At 58.2% G+C, this 20,094-nt stretch overlaps 1 protein-coding gene across 1 annotated transcript in view; it reads right to left on the minus strand.

The window, feature by feature from the left end:
• Positions 1–20,094, minus strand: part of KAT8 (lysine acetyltransferase 8) — a 57,843-nt gene that overhangs the window by 36,016 nt on the left and 1,733 nt on the right. The window lies entirely within an intron of this gene.

Genomic DNA, 20,094 nt, shown 5'->3' on the forward strand with positions numbered 1-20,094 from the left:
CACTGTCACCTCACGCTCCTCAGATCCGGGACCTCTCTCTACACTGTCACCTCACGCTCTCCGGGACCTCTCTCTACACTGTCACCTCACGCCCCACAGATCAGGAACCTCTCTCTACACTGTCACCTCACGCTCCGCAGATCCGGGACCTCTCTCTACACTGTCACCTCACACTCCGCAGATCCGGGACCTCTCTCTACACTGTCACCTCACGCTCCACAGATCAGGAACCTCTCTCTACACTGTCACCTCACGCTCCTCAGATCCGGGACCTCTCGCTACACTGTCACCTCACGCTCTCCGGGACCTCTCTCTACACTGTCATCTCACGCCCCACAGATCAGGGACCTCTCTCTCCACTGTCACCTCACGCTCCACAGATCCGGGACCTCTCTCTACACTGTCACCTCTCGCTCTCCGGGACCTCTCTCTACACTGTCACCTCTCGCTCCACAGATCCGGGACCTCTCTCTCTACACTGTCACCTCACGCCCCACAGATCAGGAACCTCTCTCTACACTGTCACCTCACGCTCCTCAGATCCGGGACCTCTCTACACTGTCACCTCACGCCCCACAGATCAGGGACCTCTCTCTACACTGTCACCTCACGCCCCACAGATCAGGAACCTCTCTCTACACTGTCACCTCACGCTCCACAGATCCGGGACCTCTCTCTACACTGTCACCTCACGCTAAACAGATCCGAGACCTCTCTCTACACTGTCACCTCTCGCTCTCCGGGACCTCTCTCTACACTGTCACCTCTCGCTCCACAGATCCGGGACCTCTCTCTCTACACTGTCACCTCACGCCCCACAGATCAGGAACCTCTCTCTACACTGTCACCTCACGCTCCTCAGATCCGGGACCTCTCTACACTGTCACCTCACGCCCCACAGATCAGGGACCTCTCTCTACACTGTCACCTCACGCCCCACAGATCAGGAACCTCTCTCTACACTGTCACCTCACACTCCGCAGATCCGGGACCTCTCTCTACACTGTCACCTCACGCTCCACAGATCAGGAACCTCTCTCTACACTGTCACCTCACGCTCCTCAGATCCGGGACCTCTCGCTACACTGTCACCTCACGCTCTCCGGGACCTCTCTCTACACTGTCACCTCACGCCCCACAGATCAGGGACCTCTCTCTCCACTGTCACCTCACGCTCCACAGATCCGGGACCTCTCTCTACACTGTCACCTCTCGCTCTCCGGGACCTCTCTCTACACTGTCACCTCTCGCTCCACAGATCCGGGACCTCTCTCTCTACACTGTCACCTCACGCCCCACAGATCAGGAACCTCTCTCTACACTGTCACCTCACGCTCCTCAGATCCGGGACCTCTCTACACTGTCACCTCACGCCCCACAGATCAGGGACCTCTCTCTACACTGTCACCTCACGCCCCACAGATCAGGAACCTCTCTCTACACTGTCACCTCACGCTCCACAGATCCGGGACCTCTCTCTACACTGTCACCTCACGCTAAACAGATCCGAGACCTCTCTCTACACTGTCACCTCTCGCTCTCCGGGACCTCTCTCTACACTGTCACCTCACGCCCCACAGATCAGGAACCTCTCTCTACACTGTCACCTCACGCTCTCCGGGACCTCTCTCTACACTGTCACCTCACGCTCCTCAGATCCGGGACCTCTCTCTACACTGTCACCTCTCGCTCCACAGATCCAGGACCTCTCTCTACACTGTCACCTCACACTCTCCGGGACCTCTCTCTACACTGTCACCTCACGCTCCACAGATCCGGGACCTCTCTCTACACTGTCACCTCACGCTCCACAGATCCGGGAACTCTCTCTACACTGTCACCTCACGCTCAGCAGATCAGGGACCTCTCTCTACACTGTCACCTCACGCCCCACAGATCAGGGACCTCTCTCTACACTGTCACCTCACGCCCCACAGATCAGGGACCTCTCTCTACACTGTCACCTCTCGCTCCACAGATCCGGGACCTCTCTCTACACTGTCACCTCTCGCTCTCCGGGACCTCTCTCTACACTGTCACCTCTCGCTCCACAGATCCAGGACCTCTCTCTACACTGTCACCTCACACTCTCCGGGACCTCTCTCTACACTGTCACCTCACGCCCCACAGATCAGGGACCTCTCTCTACACTGTCACCTCACGCCCCACAGATCAGGGACCTCTCTACACTGTCACCTCTCGCTCCACAGATCTGGGACCTCTCTCTACACTGTCACCTCACGCCCCACAGATCCGGGACCTCTCTCTACACTGTCACTTCACGCTCCTCAGATCCGGGACCTCTCTCTACACTGTCACCTCTCGCTCTCCGGGACCTATCTCTACTCTGTCACCTCTTGCTCCACAGATCTGGGACCTCTCTCTACACGGTCACCTCACGCCCCACAGATCAGGGACCTCTCTCTACACTGTCACCTCACGCCCCACAGATCAGGAACCTCTCTCTACACTGTCACCTCACGCTCTCCGGGACCTCTCTCTACACTGTCACCTCACGCTCCACAGATACGAGACCTCTCTCTACACTGTCACCTCACGCTCCACAGATCCGAGGACCTCTCTCTACACTGTCACCTCTCGCTCTCCGGGACCTCTCTCTACACTGTCACCTCACGCCCCACAGATCAGGGACCTCTCTCTCCACTGTCACCTCACGCTCCACAGATCCGGGACCTCTCTCTACACTGTCACCTCTCGCTCCACAGATCCGGGACCTCTCTCTACACTGTCACCTCACGCCCCACAGATCAGGGACCTCTCTCTACACTGTCACCTCACGCCCCACAGATCAGGGACACCTCTCTACACTGTCACCTCACGCTCCACAGATCCGGGACCTCTCTCTACACTGTCACCTCACGCTCCACAGATCCGAGACCTCTCTCTACACTGTCACCTCTCGCTCCACAGATCCAGGACCTCTCTCTACACTGTCACCTCTCGCTCCACAGATTCAAAACCTCTCTCTACACTGTCACCTCACGCTCCACAGATCCGGGACCTCTCTCTACACTGTCACCTCACGCTCCACAGATCCAGGACCTCTCTCTACACTGTAACCTCACGCTCCACAGATCCGGGACCTCTCTCTACACTGTCACCTCACGCTCCACAGATCCGAGACCTCTCTCTACACTGTCACCTCTCGCTCCACAGATCCGAGACCTCTCTCTACACTGTCACCTCTCGCTCCACAGATCCAGGACCTCTCTCTACACTGTCACCTCTCGCTCCACAGATCCAGGACCTCTCTCTACACTGTCACCTCACGCTCCACAGATCCAGGACCTCTCTCTACACTGTCACCTCACGCTCCGCAGATCCGGGACCTCTCTCTACACTGTCACCTCACGCTCCACAGATCCGGGACCTCTCTCTACACTCACCTCACGCTCCACAGATCCGGGACCTCTCTCTACACTGTCACCTCACGCTCCACAGATCCGGGACCTCTCTCTACACTGTCACCTCACGCTCCACAGATCCGGGACCTCTCTCTACACTGTCACCTCACGCCCCACAGATCCAGGACCAATCTCTACACTGTCACCTCACGCTCCACAGTTCCGGGACCTCTCTCTACATTGTCACCTCACGCTCCACAGATCCGGGACCTCTCCCTACACTGTCACCTCTCGCTCCACAGATCCGGGACCTCTCTCTACACTGTCACCTCTCGCTCCACAGATCTGGGACCTCTCTCTACACTGTCACCTCACGCTCCACAGATCCGGGACCTCTCTCTACACTGTCACCTCACTCTCCACAGATCAGGGACCTCTCTCTACACTGTCACCTCACGCTCCTCAGATCCGGGACCTCTCTCTACACTGTCACCTCACGCTCTCCGGGACCTCTCTCTACACTGTCACCTCACGCCCCACAGATCAGGAACCTCTCTCTACACTGTCACCTCACGCTCCTCAGATCCGGGACCTCTCTCTACACTGTCACCTCTCGCTCTCCGGGACCTCTCTCTACACTGTCACCTCACGCTCCGCAGATCCGGGACCTCTCTCTACACTGTCACCTCACGCTCTGTGGATGCGGGACCTCTCTCTACACTGTCACCTCACGCTCTCCGGGACCTCTCTCTACACTGTCACCTCACGCTCCTCAGATCCGGGACCTCTCTCTACACTGTCACCTCACGCTCTCCGGGACCTCTCTCTACACTGTCACCTCACGCCCCACAGATCAGGGACCTCTCTCTACACTGTCACCTCACGCTCCACAGATCCGGGACCTCTCTCTACACTGTCACCTCACGCTCCACAGATCCGAGACCTCTCTCTACACTGTCACCTCACGCTCCACAGATCCGGGACCTCTCTCTACACTGTCACCTCACGCTCCACAGATCCGAGACCTCTCTCTACACTGTCACCTCTCGCTCCATAGATCCAGGACCTCTCTCTACACTGTCACCTCACGCTCCACAGATCCGGGACCTCTCTCTACACTGTCACCTCACGCTCCACAGATCCGAGACCTCTCTCTACACTGTCACTTCTCGCTCTCCGGGACCTCTCTCTACACTGTCACCTCACGCCCCACAGATCAGGAACCTCTCTCTACACTGTCACCTCACGCTCTCCGGGACCTCTCTCTACACTGTCACCTCACGCTCCTCAGATCCGGGACCTCTCTCTACACTGTCACCTCACACTCTCCGGGACCTCTCTCTACACTGTCACCTCACGCTCAGCAGATCAGGGACCTCTCTCTACACTGTCACCTCACGCTCAGCAGATCAGGGACCTCTCTCTACACTGTCACCTCTCGCTCTCCGCGACCTCTCTCTACACTGTCACCTCTCGCTCCACAGATCTGGGACCTCTCTCTACACTGTTACCTCACGCCCCACAGATCAGGGACCTCTCTCTACACTGTCACCTCACGCCCCACAGATCAGGGACCTTTCTACACTGTCACCTCTCGCTCCACAGATCTGGGACCTCTCTCTACACTGTCACCTCACGCTCCACAGATCCGGGACCTCTCTCTACACTGTCACCTCACGCTCCTCAGATCCGGGACCTCTCTCTACACTGTCACCTCTCGCTCCACAGATTCAAAACCTCTCTCTACACTGTAACCTCACGCTCCACAGATCCGGGACCTCTCTCTACACTGTCACCTCACGCTCCACAGATCCAGGACCTCTCTCTACACTGTAACCTCACGCTCCACAGATCCGGGACCTCTCTCTACACTGTCACCTCACGCTCCACAGATCCTGGACCTCTCTCTACACTGTCACCTCACGCTCCACAGATCCGGGACCTCTCTCTATACGGTCACCTCACACTCCTCAGATCCGGGACCTCTCTCTACACTGTCACCTCACGCTCCACAGATCCGGGACCTCTCTCTACACTGTCACCTCTCGCTCCTCAGATCCGGGACCTCTCTCTACACTGTCACCTCTCGCTCTCCGGGACCTATCTCTACTCTGTCACCTCTTGCTCCACAGATCTGGGACCTCTCTCTACACGGTCACCTCACGCCCCACAGATCAGGGACCTCTCTCTACACTGTCACCTCACGCCCCACAGATCAGGAACCTCTCTCTACACTGTCACCTCACGCTCTCCGGGACCTCTCTCTACACTGTCACCTCACGCTCCACAGATCCGAGACCTCTCTCTACACTGTCACCTCACGCCCCACAGATCCGAGACCTCTCTCTACACTGTCACCTCTCGCTCTCCGGGACCTCTCTCTACACTGTCACCTCACGCCCCACAGATCAGGGACCTCTCTCTACACTGTCACCTCACGCTCCACAGATCCGGGACCTCTCTCTACACTGTCACCTCTCGCTCCACAGATCCGGGACCTCTCTCTACACTGTCACCTCACGCCCCACAGATCAGGGACACCTCTCTACACTGTCAACTCACGCTCCACAGATCCGGGACCTCTCTCTACACTGTCACCTCACGCTCCACAGATCCGAGACCTCTCTCTACACTGTCACCTCACGCTCCACAGATCCAAGACCTCTCTCTACACTGTCACCTCTCGCTCCACAGATTCAAAACCTCTCTCTACACTGTAACCTCACGCTCCACAGATCCGGGACCTCTCTCTACACTGTCACCTCACGCTCCACAGATCCAGGACCTCTCTCTACACTGTCACCTCACGCTCCACAGATCCGGGACCTCTCTCTACACTGTCACCTCACGCTCCACAGATCCTGGACCTCTCTCTACACTGTCACCTCACGCTCCACAGATCCGGGACCTCTCTCTATACGGTCACCTCACACTCCTCAGATCCGGGACCTCTCTCTACACTGTCACCTCACGCTCCACAGATCCGGGACCTCTCTCTACACTGTCACCTCTCGCTCCACAGATCCGGGACCTCTCTCTACACTGTCACCTCACGCTCCACAGATCCGGGACCTCTCTCTACACTGTCACCTCACGCCCCACAGATCCGGGACCAATCTCTACACTGTCACCTCACGCTCCACAGTTCCGGGACCTCTCTCTACATTGTCACCTCACGCTCCACAGATCCGGGACCTCTCCCTACACTGTCACCTCTCGCTCCACAGATCCGGGACCTCTCTCTACACTGTCACCTCTCGCTCCACAGATCTGGGACCTCTCTCTACACTGTCACCTCACGCTCCACAGATCCGGGACCTCTCTCTACACTGTCACCTCACTCTCCACAGATCAGGGACCTCTCTCTACACTGTCACCTCACGCTCCTCAGATCCGGGACCTCTCTCTACACTGTCACCTCACGCTCTCCGGGACCTCTCTCTACACTGTCACCTCACGCCCCACAGATCAGGAACCTCTCTCTACACTGTCACCTCACGCTCCTCAGATCCGGGACCTCTCTCTACACTGTCACCTCTCGCTCTCCGGGACCTCTCTCTACACTGTCACCTCACGCTCCGCAGATCCGGGACCTCTCTCTACACTGTCACCTCACGCTCTGTGGATGCGGGACCTCTCTCTACACTGTCACCTCACGCTCTCCGGGACCTCTCTCTACACTGTCACCTCACGCTCCTCAGATCCGGGACCTCTCTCTACACTGTCACCTCACGCTCTCCGGGACCTCTCTCTACACTGTCACCTCACGCTCCACAGATCCGGGACCTCTCTCTACACTGTCACCTCACGCTCCACAGATCCGAGACCTCTCTCTACACTGTCACCTGTCGCTCCACAGATCCAGGACCTCTCTCTACACTGTCACCTCTCGCTCCACAGATCCGAGACCTCTCTCTACATTGTCACCTCACGCTCCACAGATCCGGGACCTCTCTCTACACTGTCACCTCACGCTCCACAGATCCGGGACCTCTCTCTACACTGTCACCTCACACTCCACAGATCCAAGACCTCTCCCTCCACTGTCACCTCACGCTCCACAGATCCGGGACCTCTCCCTACACTGTCACCTCTCGCTCCACACATCCGGGACCTCTCTCTACACTGTCACCTCACTCTCCACAGATCAGGGACCTCTCTCTACACTGTCACCTCACGCTCCAGAGATCCGGGACCTCTCTCTACACTGTCACCTCACGCTCCACAGATCCGGGACCTCTCTCTACACTGTCACCTCACGCTCTCCGGGACCTCTCTCTACAATGTCACCTCACGCCCCACAGATCAGGGACCTCTCTCTACACTGTCACCTCACGCTCCACAGATCCGGGACCTCTCTCTACACTGTCACCTCTCGCCCCACAGATCCGGGACCTCTCTCTACACTGTCACCTCACGCTCTCCGGGACCTCTCTCTACACTGTCACCTCACGCTCCACAGATCCGAGACCTCTCTCTACACTGTCACCTCACGCTCCACAGATCCGAGGACCTCTCTCTACACTGTCACCTCTCGCTCTCCGGGACCTCTCTCTACACTGTCACCTCACGCCCCACAGATCAGGGACCTCTCTCTACACTGTCACCTCACGCTCCACAGATCCGGGACCTCTCTCTACACTGTCACCTCTCGCTCCACAGATCCGGGACCTCTCTCTACACTGTCACCTCACGCCCCACAGATCAGGGACCTCTCTCTACACTGTCACCTCACGCCCCACAGATCAGGGACACCTCTCTACACTGTCACCTCACGCTCCACAGATCCGGGACCTCTCTCTACACTGTCACCTCACGCTCCACAGATCCGAGACCTCTCTCTACACTGTCACCTCTCGCTCCACAGATCCAGGACCTCTCTCTACACTGTCACCTCTCGCTCCACAGATTCAAAACCTCTCTCTACACTGTAACCTCACGCTCCACAGATCCGGGACCTCTCTCTACACTGTCACCTCACGCTCCACAGATACAGGACCTCTCTCTACACTGTAACCTCACGCTCCACAGATCCGGGACCTCTCTCTACACTGTCACCTCTCGCTCCACAGATCCAGGACCTCTCTCTACACTGTCACCTCTCGCTCCACAGATCCGAGACCTCTCTCTACACTGTCACCTCTCGCTCCACAGATCCAGGACCTCTCTCTACACTGTCACCTCTCGCTCCACAGATCCAGGACCTCTCTCTACACTGTCACCTCACGCTCCACAGATCCAGGACCTCTCTCTACACTGTCACCTCACGCTCCGCAGATCCGGGACCTCTCTCTACACTGTCACCTCACGCTCCACAGATCCGGGACGTCTCTCTACACTGTCACCTCACGCTCCACAGATCCTGGACCTCTCTCTACACTGTCACCTCACGCTCCACAGATCCGGGACCTCTCTCTATACGGTCACCTCACACTCCTCAGATCCGGGACCTCTCTCTACACTGTCACATCACGCTCCACAGATCCGGGACCTCTCTCTACACTGTCACCTCTCGCTCCACAGATCCGGGACCTCTCTCTACACTGTCACCTCACGCTCCACAGATCCGGGACCTCTCTCTACACTGTCACCTCACGCTCCACAGATCCGGGACCTCTCTCTACACTGTCACCTCACGCCCCACAGATCCGGGACCAATCTCTACACTGTCACCTCACGCTCCACAGTTCCGGGACCTCTCTCTACACTGTCACCTCACGCCCCACAGATCCGGGACCAATCTCTACACTGTCACCTCTCGCTCCACAGATCTGGGACCTCTCTCTACACTGTCACCTCACGCTCCACAGATCCGGGACCTCTCTCTACACTGTCACCTCACTCTCCACAGATCAGGGACCTCTCTCTACACTGTCACCTCACGCTCCTCAGATCCGGGACCTCTCTCTACACTGTCACCTCACGCTCTCCGGGACCTCTCTCTACACTGTCACCTCACGCCCCACAGATCAGGAACCTCTCTCTACACTGTCACCTCACGCTCCACAGATCCGGGACCTCTCTCTACACTGTCACCTCACGCTCTGTGGATGCGGGACCTCTCTCTACACTGTCACCTCACGCTCTCCGGGACCTCTCTCTACACTGTCACCTCACGCTCCTCAGATCCGGGACCTCTCTCTACACTGTCACCTCACGCTCTCCGGGACCTCTCTCTACACTGTCACCTCACGCCCCACAGATCAGGGACCTCTCTCTACACTGTCACCTCACGCTCCACAGATCCGGGACCTCTCTCTACACTGTCACCTCACGCTCCACAGATCCGAGACCTCTCTCTACACTGTCACCTCTCGCTCCACAGATCCAGGACCTCTCCCTACACTGTCACCTCTCGCTCCACAGATCCGAGACCTCTCTCTACACTGTCACCTCACGCTCTCCGGGACCTCTCTCTACAATGTCACCTCACGCTCTCTGGGACCTCTCTCTACACGGTCACCTCACGCTCTCCGGGACCTCTCTCTACAATGTCACCTCACGCTCTCTGGGACCTCTCTCTACACTGTCACCTCACGCCCCACAGATCAGGAACCTCTCTCTACACTGTCACCTCACGCTCTCCGGGACCTCTCTCTACACTGTCACCTCACGCTCAACAGATCCGGGACTTCTCTCTACACTGTCACCTCTCGCTCCACAGATCCAGGACCTCTCTCTACACTGTCACCTCACACTCTCCGGGACCTCTCTCTACACGGTCACCTCACGCTCCACAGATCCGGGACCTCTCTCTACACTGTCACCTCACGCTCCACAGATCCGGGACCTCTCTCTACACTGTCACCTCACGCTCAGCAGATCAGGGACCTCTCTCTACACTGTCACCTCACGCTCAGCAGATCAGGAACCTCTCTCTACACTGTCACCTCACGCTCCTCAGATCCGGGACCTCTCTCTACACTGTCACCTCTCGCTCTCCGGGACCTCTCTCTACACTGTCACCTCTCGCTCCACAGATCTGGGACCTCTCTCTACACTGTCACCTCACGCCCCACAGATCAGGGACCTCTCTCTACACTGTCACCTCACGCCCTACAGATCAGGGACCTCTCTCTACACTGTCACCTCTCGCTCCACAGATCTGGGACCTCTCTCTACACTGTCACCTCACGCCCCACAGATCAGGGACCTCTCTCTACACTGTCACCTCACGCCCCACAGATCAGGGACCTCTCTCTACACTGTCACCTCTCGCTCCACAGATCCGGGACCTCTCTCTACACTGTCACCTCTCGCTCTCCGGGACCTCTCTCTACACTGTCACCTCTCGCTCCACAGATCTGGGACCTCTCTCTACACTGTCACCTCACGCCCCACAGATCAGGGACCTCTCTCTACACTGTCACCTCACGCCCCACAGATCAGGGACCTCTCTCTACACTGTCACCTCTCGCTCCACAGATCTGGGACCTCTCTCTACACTGTGACCTCACGCCCCACAGATCCGGGACCTCTCTCTACACTGTCACCTCACGCTCCTCAGATCCGGGACCTCTCTCTACACTGTCACCTCTCGCTCTCCGGGACCTATCTCTACTCTGTCACCTCTTGCTCCACAGATCTGGGACCTCTCTCTACACTGTCACCTCACGCCCCACAGATCAGGGACCTCTCTCTACACTGTCACCTCTCGCTCCACAGATCTGGGACCTCTCTCTACACTGTGAGCTCACGCCCCACAGATCCGGGACCTCTCTCTACACTGTCACCTCACGCTCCTCAGATCCGGGACCTCTCTCTACACTGTCACCTCTCGCTCTCCGGGACCTATCTCTACTCTGTCACCTCTTGCTCCACAGATCTGGGACCTCTCTCTACACTGTCACCTCACGCCCCACAGATCAGGGACCTCTCTCTACACTGTCACCTCACGCCCCACAGATCAGGAACCTCTCTCTACACTGTCACCTCACGCTCTCCGGGACCTCTCTCTACACTGTCACCTCACGCCCCACAGATCAGGGACCTCTCTCTACACTGTCACCTCACGCCCCACAGATCAGGGACTTCTCTCTACACTGTCACCTCACGCTCCACAGATCCGGGACCTCTCTCTACACTGTCACCTCTCGCTCCACAGATCCGGGACCTCTCTCTACACTGTCACCTCACGCCCCACAGATCAGGGACCTCTCTCTACACTGTCACCTCACGCCCCACAGATCAGGGACCTCTCTCTACACTGTCACCTCACGCTCCACAGATCCGGGACCTCTCTCTACACGGTCACCTCACGCTCCACAGATCCGGGACCTCTCTCTACACTGTCACCTCACGCTCTCCGGGACCTCTCTCTACACTGTCACCTCACGCTCTCCGGGACCTCTCTCTACACTGTCACCTCACGCTCTCCGGGACCTCTCTCTACACTGTCACCTCACGCTCTCCGGGACCTCTCTCTACACTGTCACCTCACGCTCTCCGGGACCTCTCTCTACACTGTCACCTCACGCTCTCCGGGACCTCTCTCTACACTGTCACCTCACGCTCTCCGGGACCTCTCTCTACACTGTCACCTCACGCTCTCCGGGACCTCTCTCTACACTGTCACCTCACGCTCTCCGGGACCTCTCTCTACACTGTCACCTCACGCTCTCCGGGACCTCTCTCTACACTGTCACCTCACGCTCTCCGGGACCTCTCTCTACACTGTCACCTCACGCTCTCCGGGACCTCTCTCTACACTGTCACCTCACGCTCTCCGGGACCTCTCTCTACACTGTCACCTCACGCTCTCCGGGACCTCTCTCTACACGGTCACCTCACGCTCTCCGGGACCTCTCTCTACACTGTCACCTCACGCTCCACAGATCCGGGACCTCTCTCTACACTGTCACCTCACGCTCCTCAGATCCGGGACCTCTCTCTACACGGTCACCTCACGCTCTCCGGGACCTCTCTCTACACTGTCACCTCACGCTCTCCGGGACCTCTCTCTACACTGTCACCTCACGCTCCACAGATCCAGGACCTCTCTCTACACTGTCACCTCACGCTCCACAGATCCGGGACCTCTCTCTACACTGTCACCTCACGCTCCTCAGATCCGGGACCTCTCTCTACACGGTCACCTCACGCTCTCCGGGACCTCTCTCTACACTGTCACCTCACGCTCTCCGGGACCTCTCTCTACACTGTCACCTCACGCTCCACAGATCCGGGACCTCTCTCTACACTGTCACCTCACGCTCCTCAGATCCGGGACCTCTCTCTACACTGTAACCTCACGCTCCACAGATCCGGGACCTCTCTCTACACTGTCACCTCACGCTCTCCGGGACCTCTCTCTACACTGTCACCTCACGCTCTCCGGGACCTCTCTCTACACTGTCACCTCACGCTCTCCGGGACCTCTCTCTACACTGTCACCTCACGCTCTCCGGGACCTCTCTCTACATTGTCACCTCTCGCTCCACAGATCCGGGACCTCTCTCTACACTGTCACCTCACGCTCTCCGGGACCTCTCTCTACACTGTCACCTCACTCTCCACAGATCAGGGACCTCTCTCTACACTGTCACCTCACGCTCCAGAGATCCGGGACCTCTCTCTACAATGTCACCTCACGCTCTCTGGGACCTGTCTCTACACGGTCACCTCACGCTCTCCGGGACCTCTCTCTACACTGTCACCTCACGCTCCTCAGATCCGGGACCTCTCTCTACACGGTCACCTCACGCTCTCCGGTACCTCTCTCTACACTGTCACCTCACGCTCTCCGGGACCTCTCTCTACACTGTCACCTCACGCTCCACAGATCCAGGACCTCTCTCTACACTGTCACCTCACGCTCCGGAGATCCGGGACCTCTCTCTACACTGTCACCTCACGCTCCACAGATCCGGGACCTCTCTCTACACTGTCACCTCACGCTCTCCGGGACCTCTCTCTACACTGTCACCTCACGCTCTCCGGGACCTCTCTCTACACTGTCACCTCACGCTCTCCGGGACCTCTCTCTACACTGTCACCTCACGCTCTCCGGGACCTCTCTCTACACTGTCACCTCACGCTCTCCGGGACCTCTCTCTACACTGTCACCTCACGCTCTCCGGGACCTCTCTCTACACTGTCACCTCACGCTCTCCGGGACCTCTCTCTACACTGTCACCTCACGCTCTCCGGGACCTCTCTCTACACTGTCACCTCACGCTCTCCGGGACCTCTCTCTACACTGTCACCTCACGCTCTCCGGGACCTCTCTCTACACTGTCACCTCACGCTCTCCGGGACCTCTCTCTACACGGTCACCTCACGCTCCGGAGATCCGGGACCTCTCTCTCCACTATCACCTCACACTCCACAGATCCAGGACCTCTCTCTACACTGTCACCTCACGCTCCACAGATCCGGGACCTCTCTCTACACTGTCACCTCACGCTCCTCAGATCCGGGACCTCTCTCTACACGGTCACCTCACGCTCTCCGGGACCTCTCTCTACACTGTCACCTCACGCTCTCCGGGACCTCTCTCTACACTGTCACCTCACGCTCCACAGATCCGGGACCTCTCTCTACACTGTCACCTCACACTCCTCAGATCCGGGACCTCTCTCTACACTGTCACCTCACGCTCTCCGGGACCTCTCTCTACAATGTCACCTCACGCTCTCTGGGACCTCTCTCTACACGGTCACCTCACGCTCTGGAGATCCGGGACCTCTCTCTACACTGTCACCTCACGCTCCGGAGATCCGGGACCTCTCTCTACACTGTCACCTCACGCTCCACAGATCCGGGACCTCTCTCTACACTGTCACCTCACGCTCCACAGATCCGGGACCTCTCTCTACACTGTCACCTCACGCTCTCCGGGATCTCTCTCTACACGGTCACCTCACGCTCCACAGATCCGGGACCTCTCTCTACACTGTCACCTCACGCTCCGGAGATCCGGGACCTCTCTCTACACGGTCACCTCACGCTCCACAGATCCAGGACCTCTCTCTACACTGTCACCTCACGCTCCACAGATCCAGGACCTCTCTCTACACTGTCACCTCACGCCCCACAGATCCGGGACCTCTCTCTACACTATCACCTCACACTCCACAGATCCAGGACCTCTCTCTACACTGTCACCTCACGCTCTCCGGGACCTCTCTCTACACTGTCACCTCACGCTCCGGAGATCCGGGACCTCTCTCTACACGGTCACCTCACGCTCCACAGATCCAGGACCTCTCTCTACACTGTCACCTCACGCCCCACAGATCCGGGACCTCTCTCTCCACTATCACCTCACACTCCACAGATCCAGGACCTCTCTCTACACTGTCACCTCACGCTCCACAGATCCGGGACCTCTCTCTACACTGTCACCTCACGCCCCACAGATCCGGGACCTCTCTCTACACTGTCACCTCACGCTCTCCGGGACCTCTCTCTACACGGTCACCTCACTCTCCACAGATCCGGGACCTCTCTCTACACTGTCACCTCACGCTCCGGAGATCCGGGACCTCTCTCTACACGGTCACCTCACGCTCCACAGATCCAGGACCTCTCTCTACACTGTCACCTCACGCTCCACAGATCCGGGACCTCTCCCTACACTGTCACCTCACGCTCCACAGATCCGGGACCTCTCTCTACACTGTCAACTCACGCTCCACAGATCCAGGACCTCTCTCTACACTGTCACCTCACGCCCCACAGATCCGGGACCTCTCTCTCCACTGTCACCTCACACTCCACAGATCCAGGACCTCTCTCTACACTGTCACCTCACGCTCTCCGGGACCTCTCTCTACACTGTCACCTCACGCTCCGGAGATCCGGGACCTCTCTCTACACTGTCACCTCACGCTCCACAGATCCAGGACCTCTCTCTACACTGTCACCTCACGCCCCACAGATCCGGGACCTCTCTCTACACTGTCACCTCACGCTCTCCGGGACCTCTCTCTACACTGTCACCTCACGCTCCACAGATCCAGGACCTCTCTCTACACTGTCACCTCACGCTCTCCGGGACCTCTCTCTACACTGTCACCTCACGCCCCACAGATCCAGGACCTCTCTCTCCACTATCACCTCACACTCCACAGATCCAGGACCTCTCTCTACACTGTCACCTCACGCTCCGGAGATCCGGGACCTCTCTCTACACGGTCACCTCACGCTCCACAGATCCAGGACCTCTCTCTACACTGTCACCTCACGCTCCACAGATCCAGGACCTCTCTCTACACTGTCACCTCACGCCCCACAGATCCGGGACCTCTCTCTCCACTATCACCTCACACTCCACAGATCCAGGACCTCTCTCTACACTGTCACCTCACGCTCTCCGGGACCTCTCTCTACACTGTCACCTCACGCTCCGGAGATCCGGGACCTCTCTCTACACTGTCACCTCACGCTCCACAGATCCAGGACCTCTCTCTACACTGTCACCTCACGCCCCACAGATCCGGGACCTCTCTCTACACTGTCACCTCACGCTCTCCGGGACCTCTCTCTACACTGTCACCTCACGCTCCACAGATCCAGGACCTCTCTCTACACTGTCACCTCACGCTCTCCGGGACCTCTCTCTACACTGTCACCTCACACTCCACAGATCCAGGACCTCTCTCTACACTGTCACCTCACGCTCCACAGATCCAGGACCTCTCTCTACACTGTCACCTCACTCTCTCCGGGACCTCTCTCTACACTGTCACCTCACGCTCTCCGGGACCTCTCTCTACACTGTCACCTCACGCTCTCCGGGAACTCTCTCTACACTGTCACCTCACGCTCTCCGGGACCTCTCTCTACACTGTCACCTCACGCTCTCCGGGACCTCTCTCTACACTGTCACCTGACGCTCTCCGGGACCTCTCTCTACACTGTCACCTCACGCTCTCCGGGACCTCTCTCTACACTGTCACCTCACGCTCTCCGGGACCTCTCTCTACACTGTCACCTCACGCTCTCCGGGACCTCTCTCTACACTGTCACCTCACGCTCTCCGGGACCTCTCTCTACACTGTCACCTCACGCTCCACAGATCCGGGACCTCTCTCTACACTGTCACCTCACGCTCTCCGGGACCTCTCTCTACACGGTCACCTCACGCTCTCCGGGACCTCTCTCTACACGGTCACCTCACGCTCTCCGGGACCTCTCTCTACACTGTCACCTCACGCTCCACAGATCCGGGACCTCTCTCTACACTGTCACCTCACGCTCTCAGGGACCTCTCTATACACTGTCACCTCACGCTCCACAGATCCGGGACCTCTCTCTACACTGTCACCTCACGCTCTCCGGGACCTCTCTCTACACTGTCACCTCACGCTCCACAGATCCAGGACCTCTCTCTACACTGTCACCTCACGCTCCACAGATCCAGGACCTCTCTCTACACTGTCACCTCACTCTCTCCGGGACCTCTCTCTACACTGTCACCTCACGCTCTCCGGGACCTCTCTCTACACTGTCACCTCACGCTCTCCGGGAACTCTCTCTACACTGTCACCTCACGCTCTCCGGGACCTCTCTCTACACTGTCACCTCACGCTCTCCGGGACCTCTCTCTACACTGTCACCTCACGCTCTCCGGGACCTCTCTCTACACTGTCACCTCACGCTCTCCGGGACCTCTCTCTACACTGTCACCTCACGCTCTCCGGGACCTCTCTCTACACTGTCACCTCACGCTCTCCGGGACCTCTCTCTACACTGTCACCTCACGCTCTCCGGGACCTCTCTCTACACTGTCACCTCACGCTCTCCGGGACCTCTCTCTACACTGTCACCTCACGCTCCACAGATCCGGGACCTCTCTCTACACTGTCACCTCACGCTCTCCGGGACCTCTCTCTACACTGTCACCTCACGCTCTCCGGGACCTCTCTCTACACGGTCACCTCACGCTCTCCGGGACCTCTCTCTACACGGTCACCTCACGCTCTCCGGGACCTCTCTCTACACTGTCACCTCACGCTCCACAGATCCAGGACCTCTCTCTACACTGTCACCTCTCGCTCCACAGATCCAGGACCTCTCTCTACACTGTCACCTCACGCTCCACAGATCCGGGACCTCTCTCTACACTGTCACCTCACGCTCTCAGGGACCTCTCTCTACACTGTCACCTCACGCTCCACAGATCCAGGACCTCTCCCTACACTGTCACCTCTCGCTCCACAGATCCAGGACCTCTCTCTACACTGTCACCTCACGCTCCACAGATCCAGGACCTCTCTCTACACGGTCACCTCACGCTCTCCGGGACCTCTCTCTACACGGTCACCTCACGCTCTCCGGGACCTCTCTCTACACTGTCACCTCACGCTCCACAGATCCGGGACCTCTCTCTACACTGTCACCTCACGCTCTCAGGGACCTCTCTCTACACTGTCACCTCACGCTCCACAGATCCGGGACCTCTCTCTACACTGTCACCTCACGCTCTCCGGGACCTCTCTCTACACTGTCACCTCACGCTCCACAGATCCAGGACCTCTCTCTACACTGTCACCTCACGCTCCACAGATCCAGGACCTCTCTCTACACTGTCACCTCACTCTCTCCGGGACCTCTCTCTACACTGTCACCTCACGCTCTCCGGGACCTCTCTCTACACTGTCACCTCACGCTCTCCGGGACCTCTCTCTACACTGTCACCTCACGCTCTCCGGGACCTCTCTCTACACTGTCACCTCACGCTCTCCGGGACCTCTCTCTACACTGTCACCTCACGCTCTCCGGGACCTCTCTCTACACTGTCACCTCACGCTCCACAGATCCGGGACCTCTCTCTACACTGTCACCTCACGCTCTCCGGGACCTCTCTCTACACTGTCACCTCACGCTCTCCGGGACCTCTCTCTACACGGTCACCTCACGCTCTCCGGGACCTCTCCCTACACTGTCACCTCACGCTCCACAGATCCAGGACCTCTCCCTACACTGTCACCTCTCGCTCCACAGATCCAGGACCTCTCTCTACACTGTCACCTCACGCTCTCCGGGACCTCTCTCTACACTGTCACCTCACGCTCTCCGGGACCTCTCTCTACACGGTCACCTCACGCTCTCCGGGACCTCTCTCTACACTGTCACCTCACGCTCCACAGATCCAGGACCTCTCCCTACACTGTCACCTCTCGCTCCACAGATCCAGGACCTCTCTCTACACTGTCACCTCACGCTCCACAGATCCAGGACCTCTCTCTACACTGTCACCTCACGCTCTCCGGGACCTCTCTCTACACGGTCACCTCACGCTCTCCGGGACCTCTCTCTACACGGTCACCTCACGCTCTCCGGGACCTCTCTCTACACTGTCACCTCACGCTCCACAGATCCGGGACCTCTCTCTACACTGTCACCTCACGCTCCACAGATCCGGGACCTCTCTCTACACTGTCACCTCACGCTCTCAGGGACCTCTCTCTACACTGTCACCTCACGCTCCACAGATCCAGGACCTCTCTCTACACTGTCACCTCACGCTCCACAGATCCAGGACCTCTCTCTACACTGTCACCTCACGCTCCACAGATCCGGGACCTCTCTCTACACTGTCACCTCACGCTCTCCGGGACCTCTCTCTACACTGTCACCTCACGCTCCACAGATCCAGGACCTCTCTCTACACTGTCACCTCACGCTCCACAGATCCAGGACCTCTCTCTACACTGTCACCTCACTCTCTCCGGGACCTCTCTCTACACTGTCACCTCACGCTCTCCGGGACCTCTCTCTACACTGTCACCTCACGCTCTCCGGGACCTCTCTCTACACTGTCACCTCACGCTCCACAGATCCGGGACCTCTCTCTACACTGTCACCTCACGCTCTCCGGGACCTCTCTCTACACTGTCACCTCACGCTCTCCGGGACCTCTCTCTACACGGTCACCTCACGCTCTCCGGGACCTCTCTCTACACTGTCACCTCACGCTCCACAGATCCAGGACCTCTCTCTACACTGTCACCTCTCGCTCCACAGATCCAGGACCTCTCTCTACACTGTCACCTCACGCTCCACAGATCCGGGACCTCTCTCTACACTGTCACCTCACGCTCTCAGGGACCTCTCTCTACACTGTCACCTCACGCTCCACAGATCCAGGACCTCTCCCTACACTGTCACCTCTCGCTCCACAGATCCAGGACCTCTCTCTACACTGTCACCTCACGCTCCACAGATCCGGGACCTCTCTCTACACTGTCACCTCACGCTCTCAGGGACCTCTCTCTACACTGTCACCTCACGCTCCACAGATCCAGGACCTCTCCCTACACTGTCACCTCTCGCTCCACAGATCCAGGACCTCTCTCTACACTGTCACCTCACGCTCCACAGATCCAGGACCTCTCTCTACACTGTCACCTCACGCTCTCCGGGACCTCTCTCTACACTGTCACCTCACGCTCTCCGGGACCTCTCCCTACACTGTCACCTCTCGCTCTCCTGGACCTCTCTCTACACTGTCACCTCACGCTCTCCGGGACCTCTCTCTACACTGTCACCTCACGCTCTCCGGGACCTCTCTCTACACTGTCACCTCACGCTCCACAGATCCGGGACCTCTCTCTACACTGTCACCTCACGCTCTCCGGGACCTCTCTCTACACTGTCACCTCACGCTCTCCGGGACCTCTCTCTACACGGTCACCTCACGCTCTCCGGGACCTCTCTCTACACGGTCACCTCACGCTCTCCGGGACCTCTCTCTACACTGTCACCTCACGCCCCACAGATC

Source organism: Ranitomeya variabilis, chromosome 7 (genome assembly GCF_051348905.1).
Source record: "Ranitomeya variabilis isolate aRanVar5 chromosome 7, aRanVar5.hap1, whole genome shotgun sequence".
Lineage (NCBI taxonomy): Eukaryota > Metazoa > Chordata > Amphibia > Anura > Dendrobatidae > Ranitomeya > Ranitomeya variabilis.